Raw genomic sequence first — 11,306 nt, 5'->3', positions numbered from 1 at the left:
TATATATATATAGTCTGCTGAGACGCTTTGCTATTGTCGTTTCTCCTGACAAACTTTGCAGCACTAGGACACTTGGGAACACAGTGCTGGGGTGCTCAACGTTGGAGCGCTCGGCTCAAGTACATAGTACTGTGGCGCTTGGCTGCACAATATTGGGACACTTGAGAGTACACAATAGCATGGGGCTCAAGTACACAACATCGAGGTGTTGAATGAAAAAAAAAAGTTCCCTTATTCAAAACACCCGAACCCAAGTAGGAGGAGACCCCAACATCATAAATTCATTTGATGTCCGAGACAATTTTACTGTCTGATTAATTAAGATAATCAGATTCCACACATAACTAACAATAAACTTTCAAGCTAAACGAGCCATTACAATTAGCATTTAATGATCCTTCTATATATTTTAGACTATTAGGATTTTTCAAAATATCAAACTAGTTATTAGCTAAGCATGAGCCCAAGCTTTCTTGAGACCCATTATTAGGCATGATTTTATTTTCATTTCGCTTTATTCTCCCTTGCAATTCCCTTTTTACAAGACAAGGAGAAAAAAAAAATTGTTATAATTGTGCCACTTAAAACACCAATACCATAATATACTAATTCATGAAAACCTATTAACTCAAAATTTTTAACAAAAATGTAAATATCATTATTAATATTTTTAGCATTCACGTCTTACTTTTAATTTTGATGTATCATATTTTCATTATAATATTTATATTCTTTTTATATGAGTTTCTAAGTTAAAAAAATATATATTTTAATATTATTAAATATTATATATTGAGAACTTACACAACTATATGAAGCGTCGCTCAATTATAATATAAACAATCAAAGACTTATAAGCCATAAAATAAATAAAATGCTCGATCAATGAAGAATTGTGAGTCATTGACTGTTTTTTTGAGTAATTTTTTTTAAGGTAAGGATATTATAATCTGAATTTGAAGAAAAATTTGGGTCAAGGCTCCTTAGATTGCTTTGGATGACTGGCAAATCTCATCTTAATTGGAACTTTTATTAGGTCCGGTGTAAGGACGTAGAGGAACGTCCGGTCAGAGGCAAAATCCAGCCAAAAAACTCTGTATTTGCTCGGTATTGCTAGATATTATTTGATAATAACGAGGAATACCACTCTGTGAAGACAAATATCGAGTTATACAGAGCAATACCGAGTTGTACCGAGTTTTTTCTAGGAAAAACTCGGTACAACTTTCGTATAACTCAGTATTGCTCGGTATAGCTCGGTATAAATCGGTATTGGGTCTTCACGTGATGGTATTCCTCGTTATTGTTTGGTATTGCTCGGTATTTCTCATTTTTTAGCGCGATTTGGCCTCCGACCGGACGTTCCTCTACGTCTGGTCGGAGGACAATAATTGTTCTCTTAATTGAATCTGAAGGCCTAGGATTGTAGGGGCTCATTGCTGGGCCTTTGTGGCCCAAAAGCTCGTTCGCATTTTGTAATGGGCTAACAGCGTATCTCGAAATATGCTATAATAAGTTAAACCAGGTTTATGTATTTCTATTATTTATAAATTGAACAGCAGATTTCATTGCTTAAAATCATTAATAAAAGCTCGTTCCTCTTTCAAAGATTTCCACTCTCTCGATAAATTCTCCAAAATTAAAAATAAAAATATCAAAATTATTAAATTTTCTTATGCTAAGAGTATTCTAAAAATTATTATTATTAAACAAACAAACTTATTCCAATTTTCATACTAAATTTTTTTTATTAACTGATTTCTTTATTCGTTAAAAAAAGTAATGCAAATAAAAAGGATGCACTTTATTTAATATATTTAGAGTTATTTTGAGGGAGTGTAAAAAAATAAAAAAAATTATTATAATTATTATCTTATTTCTGAAGTAAAATGAATATAATATAAAGTAAATTGATAGTAGTGGCTCGTGGTGTGCGACTGTAGACCATGGACATTGATGGTGACACTTGCGTTTGTTTTTGACGAGCAGGAGGGTGACAAGCAATGATGTCCGATGACAATACAATCAACTTACCATGAAAAAATAAAAACTAGGCGAGTTTATAATTGTCATTACATCAAAAATCCTCTTTATTAGGTACGAATATCAAGGCTTTTCAAGTTTGAAACTTTCAAAATTAAATTCAAGACCATTTGAAATCCTATTGAACTTCTCAAGGAGACGAACCCAACGACACTAAAATCAGCCCAATTTGATCCAAAATGGGTCCACATCTATGGACCAAAGCATTTTTAAAAGCTTTAAATAATTAATTAGATGACCTGATGATATCCAAATATAGCATGCTTATAGTTGAATTGAGCAGCTCGACGAGAAGAATTTAACGAGCCCAAGATTGCTTCATTCTGACATCATTAAGATGCTAAAATGCTTAACAAATGCTCGGTGATATTGGGAATCAGTATGAGCCATCCGATGGAGCACTTCGAATTTGCCCATGATCTTTTTTATATTTACGGGGCATGTCACTCTTGAAAGTTTAAATGAGCTTGTTAAACATTATTGAATTGCCCAAGACACACGAAGAGGGAGTGGGGGGTTCAATTGTTGTTTCTAAAAATTTTTTTTTTTTTAACCAAATACACAAGTTGAAGTAAACAACAAACAACCAAAATAAATTTAATTTTTGATTTTGTAGAAAAATGGACAAAAAAAATTTTTGTTCTTTTTATTTTCAGATTGTTTTTATTGCTCAGAAAATTCAATTCAAAGCAATCACTATACTTTCAAACCAGATTTTCAAGAATATAATATTTTGGAAATAAAAAAAACACACACACACACACAATTATAAAGTGATTTGGTCAAACCTTAACCTACATCTACTCCTTGGGGGTCCTCTCTTGGTATTGCACTTATCCTTTAATGGCTCTCCTTTGTTCCCACAGTAAAGCAAAAAAGCTCTTACAAAATCACTTATATCTTTCCAACTTGTAGTGGAGAAGCCGAAATTCTTTTCACCCTGATGGTGGGTAGACTGGTAGTGAACATGAATCCCTTTCACCAATCCTGTGCGACTGTATACAGTTTGATTAGAGCTGTCGTTGTCGAAAAAAAAATTTTTTTGATGTCTGCATAAAAAAAACTACATTATAAATCTTCAATAGCATCCAAAAAACTTTGTGCATGGATAGTCCTTTCAACCTATGTTGTCTTATGACTCAGTTGCAAGAATTAAAACTTTGTTAATATGGAACTAATTTATATAGCTTTACATTTATGATGTTCATGTCCCTTGACTATATCCTTGCATCTTAAGAGTTTTTAAAAAAAATTTATGTGGGAAACTACTTTCTACAATAGCTTTTAAAAAGGTTAGTTTCTCCTTTGCAGTTCTACCATCATCTTTATGAAAAATTACAGCTATTTCAAATATATCTTTAGTTTATGATCTGAATAGCAGAATTTATAATCTGCTTTGCAGTAGCTGCATTAGCAATTTTTGTGATGCGCTGTTGAATTATACTTCCAACCAACAACTGTAATTTTTACATGTAAATTTATAGCATTTCAACTTGTTTACTTTAGATAAATTAATTTTAATGATGTTTTTATGTTGTTTAAAAATTAGAATGTTATATATAGCATTTCAACTTGTTTTGGTTCGATCAAGCAAATTGAGATTTTGGTGAATTTGTTCCAGAGGCTTTGTTCTTTATATCATACTTGTTTGATTGTATTTAGTATTTTGTTCAGATGTTGACATTCAGGATATTCAGCTAAGGGATCATTCATTTCAAGGTGGTTCAAAACACATATGTTTCCTTTAACATGCTTCTTTTTCATGGTATGGATTTTAAACTGGTTCGTGATAGGCATGTTATCTTTGTGGCCTCTCGTGGGAGGGGCAGGAGAGGTAGGTAGTCCCTTTTTTCCTTTGCTTGTTGTCCTATTGCTTGCTCTGGCTGGTGACGTTTTTGTGGGTTATTGGGCAATGATGTGGCTGGGGCTCGTTCCCTCATTGTCACAGCTGGTGGCAACCTTTGGTGATGCTTTCGTAGTGGTTGGATCGATTGGAGCGCTATCTTCGTCAAATTGGATGGTCCGTGTGTGACTTCGGGATAGCTGGGAGCCTTAGCCAATTATTGTGCCCTCCTTGGATTTATCTTTGTATTTTCTTTTGTTTTTGGTTTTTTGGCATTTGCTTTGTCCTGTGTACTCTTTTTTGGATCACTATATTGTTCTTTTTGGTTAAAAAAACAAAAAAATGCTTCTTTTTCCTAGCATGTGGTATCAGCTGCATGCACTTTTACGATTTTTTCCTTCTCAGGAATTTTACTTAATTCACTGTCAAATAATTTAGTCATCTGATTTTCAATTCTCATGGTTAATTCATCTCTTTTTTTTAATCTTTTAAGTTCAGATTTTATCATTCTCATAAATAGTTGCGTCCTTGAGGAACTTTTATTATATCCAGTGAACGCACGCAGAGGAACGTTCGATTTTAGGCAAAAAAAGCGCCTGTACCGAGTACCGAGCACCGAGTACCGAGGTGTACCGAGTTTTTTGAAAAAACTCAGTACAGGCACTTTTTTGCCTAAAACCGAACGTTCCTCTGCGTACGTTCACTGGATATAATAAAAGTTCGTCCTGGAGAGGCATTCTGCTGTAATTGGAACAGTCAGAAGCATTTCAAGCTATCAATATTGCCACAATGCTGTTGTAATGGCTGATAAGATACTTGGAAACATACCTAATGGCATTGCAAAAAATTATCCTCCAAGGACTTTTGAAGTTGTTGTTGCTACTGCTAGGTAAATGGGTATAGGTAAAGATGGTAAGTTGCCATGGACACTTCCATCTCTCTCAAATTTACCTCCTTTTTAAAAATTCATATTGGTGGCTTCAAAACAATGAATATTTTATATGAGAGATGTTTGTCGTAATAGGACATGCTCTCTTTGTAATTAACTCAACGAATCACACTCCAAACCGTTCTTTGTGTCCTTTTGCTATGAAATTTATTGGAGCTTGTAATATATATGGTGAATTTTTTTACATTGGCTATAATTTATTAGGTAAAATTTCTCAAAGTTTTATAGTATTTTTTTTGTTTGGTGTGACTTATTTGTATTTCGTTATATGATTTTACAGCCCAACACTTTGAAGAGGTGGATGCTCCAATCTTGTAATTACATATATGATCCACAAATTTTGTTTGTTTTGTTTCTCTAAGAGCCTCTTCTTTATGATTGAGATATGTCTGCTCATTTTTTATTGTATTGTCTATAATCCCTTTTTAATAAGGCAGACTAGGTGTTTTTACATATATATGCATTTTAATTTACAAACTTTTGGACATGCATTCGGCCTGTGCTTTTTTCTTTTACATTTTTGGATCTCTAATTCAGCATATTTTAAAATTATAGCAACATGCACACAGTACACGTGCATTTAAACTAGTCAATCCAAAAACAACTTTCAACTAATCAATTAATTTCCGAAATTATTATAACTTCAACTTTTCATTTCATATTAGCTATAATTATTAATGTATTCTCTAAATTGTATTTAATTAAGATAATTGCAATAATTATTACATAATTCACAAAAAAAGACTTTTAAGATAACCCATTGCATTAAATAGTATTAATGATTAATAAATTTAAGCTATTATAAAAATGGCTTGGGATTCCACTCATACTCAATTATGATATTTCGTTTTATTTTTTAAAATATTATCCCGACCTTTCATTAAAATATTAGGTCGATGAAGGAAAATGTCAAACCCTTCGGAAACGGTTGGAATCTCGCTAAGGTAACCGTTGAGGCTTTTATCCCTCTTCATCCTTCGGAAACGGTATGCATATCCATTAGGTAACCGTTGAAGCTATTATCCCTCACCATCATATATAATACCTTAAACTTTTCCACCTGTTTGCCTTCTATGGTTTCAATCTTGCTTTTACTGAATTTTGTTTATGTATATAGATAGACAAACTAAAGTTGTTCCTGTGAATGTTATAAGTGCTGAAATTTTGCCCCTTACATAGAAGCACAAGCTAAAATCATACTTCAAAGGTGTTGTAATGTTACTTTTGGAAGAGTTCATTAATGGAAAGGTGAATTGATTGCTAAAACTTACAAATGTTAAAAACTTATAAGGTACTATTTGAGAGTAAATCTATGTCTATACTATCTATATTACTATTATAAAAGGGGCTTTAGTTTCCATCCCCAATAAATCTTGTCCTTCCATTTTATTTCTTAAAAAATTATCCTAGCCATTCATTTAATAGTACTATATATTTTTTATTACTTTAAACGGCCCTTTAAATTGTATTTTATTATTTTAAACGGCTCTTTAAACAACTCTTCGAATTGCTCTTTAAATTGCATTTATATTTTTAATTAATTGTATTTAATAGGCGGCGGATTCTCAAAGAGCAAATAAAAGACGAATTAGGCCTCCGTTTCGGCTTACTTATTCACGATCGATTCGTGCTTTGTTTCCTATTGCGAACGATTTTGACTATCCGTACATTCTTTTCATATTCGGGACTCTTCGGCTTGCCCTGACTTTTCTTCTTCATCCTCGTTGTCTCTTATGGTAAGTATATTCTCCAATTATTTTAGCCTCTTCAGAGTTTATAACGGTTCTCCTACAATTGCAGTTTTGCCTAATGAACTTTTCGGTAAGTATTCTTTTTTTTTTTTCAAATCACTCAAACATTCTAAAAGAAAATTTCAGAAATCTAAATGAATTGTATGGCTGAAATTGTGTACTTTCATGCTTAAATTATAATGATGATTAGAGAGGACCTAAATGCTCAGAGACACAAATTTGAAAGAATCTTTAAAGGCAAAAGCATATGTTGAGGCATATCTAGAGAAAGAAATTGAACAACGAAGTAGAAATCCAACATGAATCATCAAGAGTTTTCAATCCCCTATTTAAATGACTAGACTATGATTTGCCAAAATTTATTATCAATGTTATTATGTAAGATTTTATTTTTGCATGAAGAGTTTTTTACTCCTTGCTTAATAATTTGTTTATTTATAATGCAAATCAAAGAGTTTATTTTAAACCCTTTGAATATGCATCCACTAGCTCTCATGATTTCTAATATTCCTTTCTTCTTTTGCATATTCTTATATAGTATTGAAACATGAAACAAGAACCATTATTAGAAGATGTTTCAAAAAGTTTATTCAGGTTGTTCGTAATTGTAATTTTTTATGTTATTTGCTTTCTTCTGCATGAAGATTAGGCTTTATGCTAATAGTATTTGATGTTTTCTTATTTAATTTGCTTGTTCGCTACTGCTGAAGAGTCTCTATCATCAACTTCGCATTATCATCATTAGATTTTCTTCCGCTTTTTTATCATCAGGAGATTTTGTTCTTATTTATTTATTTATTATTATTTTTGAATTAGATCACTAAATGAAGTAAAAACTGAAAAATCCCGTGTACCCACAACTACAAATATTCATTTGTTTTTCTGGACCTTTTATGCATATTTTAATTTTGTTTGATGTTCATTTAATTACTGGATTGTATTGATTCTTGATATAAGTTCATGCACTCTAGTTTTTAATAACCTTCACATGAACGAGATTCTATTATAGTTGACGTATTTTTCATTGTGAAGGACTATGGAGCGCTTCTTCTTTTTGCCTTTTTTTTTTTTTTTTTAAAGCTTAGATGTTTGCCTTTGTTTGTAATATATGGCCAGAAATTATGCTTTTGAGTAGACAATGTTCATATGCATGTCCTTTTGCTAGTTAGCTAATATTTACCACAAAGGATTCATGTAGCCGACCCCACGTAGTGGGATAAAGGCTTGATGTTGTTGTTGTTGTTGTTGTTGCTGCATGAAGATTGGGCTTTATGCTAATAGTCTTCATTTGGTTGTGTTGGTCACTCAATCATGTAAATTTTTTATATTTAGCACTTGATTTCGACAATATATTCTAGAATTCTTTACTATTGGTTCTTATCTATCTGCCCCATCAGTTCTTGATGATTCTCTTTTAATTTTTTTCTTCTAGTTATAAGCTTCAAAAACTGTTACAGATATATAGGCAGTTCGTTGAGTTATTTATACAGAATAATAATTTTTTTTTTTCTATTTCTTTGTTGTTTTTCTCCCTTGCCTTCTTGCAGGATTGCAAATACAACGGTTGTATGTGAAGTAGAGTGTAGATCTATCCAAAGATACTTTACCAATGCAGTGGATCAAGACTGCGAAAATAAGAAAGATTGAGAAGGAGAAGACACCTCGTTGCAAGAATTATTATGTTAAGTTCTCTGTCAACTCTTTATTTCATTATCTTGTTTTCTTCTTTTGGTTAGCAGTAATTTGCTTGTGCTTGTCTTGTTTTCTTTAAAGAAAGGGTGCACTTGAATAACATTGCAGGAATCCAAAGGAAAAAAAACTCAACTGTGATGTCTTTGCTGCAAGCTGGAAGGAGAAAGAAACCAGAAAACTGAATCACCACAAGAGCATGGGGGAGTTGTTCTCCTACATTTCTTCATCAGAAGCATTTTCTTGAAAAAAGAATCAGCTTATTTTAGAATTGTGAAACTGGCTTAGATTTATAAAAATCAGGGAATTCATTCAAGTACTAAGGAAGGACGGTTGCTGGCATCCACCAAAACCTATTTCTTGTTGCTTTGGACTTGGCAGTAAAGCTTAACTTTCCTATCTAGTCATTTTTTGATGTATTACTGTATTTTGAAGTGAAAAATAAGTTTTTATCTCCATTTTCTCGCGCAAAATTGTTTCTATATTATGAGCAATAACTTTTCCAAGAAAATCTCACTAAGAAAGAAACCTTGCCTGATCGAGGAAGAAGATAGTCCAAGCGCGAGACATGTAAAGGGGGCGGGGGATAGCGGTGTAGAAAGCTGAGAAGATGGAGTAGCCAGCGCACAGCTAGCCCGTTCATGTAGACCAAATACCTGCACAAATTAATAATCATTAATTTCCTAAAGAAGGAGAGGCTAGCAAGCTTTACCTATTCAGAGATCGAGCGAGAGCAAAAACTAACTTGAAGCTAGGATCCGATATCAGAATAAGAGACGGAGCCAAAATCGTTGTCCACGGAATTCTTAATGGTGAGGATTAGTGCGGCGAGGCAGAACCCCATCGGCACAACGCGCAGCAGCGTTTCCGCGGTCCGTACACCGCTCAGGCCACTTTCGATCGCATCCACCACCTCTTCTTCCTGCTTCGAGACCGGAAGCGCCGCTGCTGTCTTCACCATCGTGGCCGATCAATTGATAGCTAAGGCGAGAGAGGAGAAGGTCTGGCGATCGAGCTGATTGTAGATATTTAACATTGAATTAGCTAGATGGGGGGCATGAAAGACAGGTGGTGGTCCACCTTGGAGCTCATTAGGAGGGAGGGGAGGCCCTTTCGTACATGGAGGCTTTTCTTTGGTACCGCTAGTAAGGTAACGAAAACAACAAACTCTCCTTGTCCTATTGGTTGAGAGCTTAGGCTTCCAACTAAGAGTTCCAAGGTTCGAGTCCATGTGTATGGGTTGTGTGTGTGAGTTTGTCTTAAATGATCTAAATGTCCCAAAGAAAAGGGGGCAGCGGGGCAGCAGCGCGGGCAGTGGGGTAGCGGGCAACAGACAAAGGGCGGGAATTTGAAATTTTTTAAATTAAACGGGTTGACCTGGCAACCCGCCGGGTCAACCCGAACCCGACCCGTTTTTTAAACGGGTCAATTTCTGGAACCCGAACCCGACCCGTTTTGAAATCGGGTCGGGTCCAACCCGGATTTTCCGGGTCGGGTCCGTGTCAGATTTTCGTTTCATGTCAAATATTGACACCCCTACCTGTAATTATTTAATAATTATATTATCTCTTAAAAAAATTTATGATGATGGAGAGAGTTTTTAATATTTTAGTTTTACATCAAAATCTAGTATGCGCACATATAGAAATTGCAATACACAATAACCCTGCTATGTATTTAAAGTTATATTAGCGAGTAGATGTCAGGGGCCAATATTTTTGTAGAAATTGATTGATTAATAAATTACATAATTTTAATTTTTTAAACAAATAAATCATCCATACTGTAGCCTAAATTTTGTTTAAGAATAACCAAATCAATGACTATCTTAGAATAGAACGTTGTGAATTAGTTTAATATCGAATCAAATAAAACTATTCATAAAATATTTAATAAATAAAATCTATCCTAAATAAATTGTATTTTATTATAGAATTATTATGCATGTGTTTTTTTTTTTAAATTAGTTAATTAATATGTTTGAAAATTTATGGGTCAATATTTTAATCAGGTGATAGTTAACTCCATTAGCCTTTTTAGATCATTTAATTAAACAGATTGCGTGAATATATTGATTTATGATGAACATCATTGATTGCGTGAATATAGTGATTAAAAAAAATCATTTTTATGTTTTACTTCAATTCTATCCCTATGATTTTGGAATTCTACTATTTTAGATTTATATGCACATTAAAGTTTATATTTTTTTAAAAAGTGTTAAATATCACAATAGGTTGGTTAAACGGTCTAATTCTTCATGAAAATTTTTAAAAATATTACTTCATAAATTTATTGTAGAATTCTACATTATAAATGCTGACTTTTTTTTTTTTTGATAAAACGTGTTCAAGAAAACAAAGAACTTAACATATTAACAGTAAGCATTGCAAACAATAAAATAAAATAAGAGCTAACACAATTATTTAATTCATCCCGAATTAAATATAATCAAAATGAGCATCAAAATCATTAAATTTATCTTAAAATTAATCAAATACTAATCAAATCAATGAAGCTATCCCTTACAAGCATAACAAATATGAATTCTGGGAATATTGAGCAATCACAGGAGCAACAAATAGAAATAGCACAACAGAATAGGCAAAACGAAATTATACGAAGCACTTTCATCAATTATACGAAGCAGAAAACTCGGCGAAAAATACAACTGAAATACGAGTTATGTCAGGCTTAATATGAAATAAGCTCAAGCCACTTCATCTTAAATAAGTTCAAGCCACTCGGCGAATAATACAATTAAAATTTTTGTACTAGAAAATGTTTGAAAAGCAATAAGAAATCTATCCCAAATGAACTCTTTAAGTTTAAGCATTTGGTGTTTCTTAGAAATGGTGATAAGCAAATTCTTAGTATGTGGATGTCAGTGTTGGGTGGTAACAATTATTATTGATAATCAAGTTGTGATTCAGTTTAATATCAGTTTATTATGGAACAAAAATCAATGGCTATCTTAGAATAGAACGTCGTGATTTAGTTTAATATCGAATCAAATTAAACTAATCATAAA

At 32.8% G+C, this 11,306-nt stretch overlaps 1 long non-coding RNA gene across 1 annotated transcript; it reads right to left on the bottom strand.

Moving 5' to 3' along the window:
• Positions 1–7,826: 7,826 nt before the first annotated feature.
• Positions 7,827–9,361, bottom strand: LOC114580586. Its single transcript, XR_003702028.1, has 2 exons — positions 9,021–9,361; positions 7,827–8,931 (listed from the first exon to the last, which is right to left on the bottom strand). It is a non-coding gene; the product is annotated as an uncharacterized LOC114580586 (long non-coding RNA).
• Between the last annotated feature and the right edge of the window lie 1,945 nt (positions 9,362–11,306).

The sequence above is a fragment of the Dendrobium catenatum genome, unplaced genomic scaffold, assembly GCF_001605985.2.
Source record: "Dendrobium catenatum unplaced genomic scaffold, ASM160598v2 fragScaff_scaffold_1105, whole genome shotgun sequence".
In the NCBI taxonomy this organism is placed as follows: Eukaryota; Viridiplantae; Streptophyta; class Magnoliopsida; order Asparagales; family Orchidaceae; genus Dendrobium; species Dendrobium catenatum.
This window is presented reverse-complemented; position numbering and strand designations above follow the sequence as displayed.